Genomic DNA, 1,299 nt, shown 5'->3' on the forward strand with positions numbered 1-1,299 from the left:
CTAGCCTTGAGCTGAAGAGCTGAGGGACAGCGCCCAGGCCCAGAGTTCAGGCCCCACGACCGGACCCCCCCCCAAAAAAAAGAAAAGCTCAGGGACAGCACCCAGGCCCTGTGTTCAAGCCCTATGAGAGACAAAAAAAAAAGGAAGACCTAGGGAAATTTGTGTGACTGCCACAAAGGATAGATAGAGAGCAGTTATACCCAGCAAGTCCTGTCTGTTCCAATCCTTCTGGTCTCTGTGCTGTGTTCCTTTCTTCCCAGGTTCCAGGCAGGGCTTCTTTCAGAATGAAGGTTCCATGATGTACTACCAAACAAAGTAGAGTAGAGAATTTCTCTTTGGCCAGGTTTTACAAAGGAAGGTGGTAGGGCTGATTCCAGGAAGATTCCCTGACTTGTCTTGGGGAAGCAAGAACAGGAAAAAGTCAAATGCTAGTGGGTCATGCCTATAATCCTCGCTTCTTAGGAGGCTGAGATCTGAGAATCTGTTCAAAGCCCTTCTAGGCAGAAAAATCCATGAGATTCTTATCTCCAATTTATCACCAAAAAGCTGGAAGTGAAGCTGTAACTCAGGTATCAGAGCCCCAGCCTGGAACACATAGCTAAGGGACAGTGCCCAGGCCCTGACTTTAAGCCTTAGTACCAGCATGCACACATAGAGAGAGACAGAGACAGAGAGACAGACAGAGAGACAGAGAGATTAGAAGTGAAATTTAAGGTTGTGAGACATTAACACATTGGAAGTGAAATTTAAGGTTGTAAGACATTAGCACAGCGTTTTGAGAACCTAGAGATGAGAAACAAAAAGCAGCCCTTCTTTAACATGGGATGGATTCATAACCTTTCTTGCTCTTTCAAAATATTCTTGCTTCTAGGCTTTTATTTTAAGAGATAAGAAAGATGAAAGTGTGTAGTTATACTCAATCAATTTTTAACACTGATCAATTCAACTTGTTTATTGTTTTATGTCTCCAAGATCTCATATGTACAATATAGAGCAATAGCTAACAAACATTTCAAAGCCAGTTACATTTATCTTTTTTTTTTTTTAAGTCTAGGGGTGCTAAAGAATTGAGTTCACAACAGGGTCTGCCTTAGCTGAAATCGACTGGTGTTTTCTTGGTTGCCTGGAGACTGAACATTATCGATCTAGTTTTCATTGCTTCATTTATTTGGGGGGGGGGGTTCCGGTCGTGGGGCCTGAACTCTGGGCCTGGTCACTGTCCCTCAGCTCTTCAGCTCAAGGCTAGCACTCTACCACTTGAGCCACAGCGCCACTTCCGGCTTTTTTCTTTTTGCTTAT

General features: G+C 43.7%; 1 protein-coding gene across 1 annotated transcript in view; it reads left to right on the plus strand.

Annotated features, from left to right (window-relative positions):
• The window catches only part of Slc38a4 (solute carrier family 38, member 4), a 31,460-nt gene that overhangs the window by 23,891 nt on the left and 6,270 nt on the right, over nucleotides 1–1,299 (plus strand). The gene's annotated exons all lie outside the window — the stretch shown is intronic.

Source organism: Dipodomys ordii, unplaced genomic scaffold (genome assembly GCF_000151885.1).
Source record: "Dipodomys ordii isolate 6190 unplaced genomic scaffold, Dord_2.0 Scaffold42, whole genome shotgun sequence".
Classification (NCBI taxonomy): domain Eukaryota; kingdom Metazoa; phylum Chordata; class Mammalia; order Rodentia; family Heteromyidae; genus Dipodomys; species Dipodomys ordii.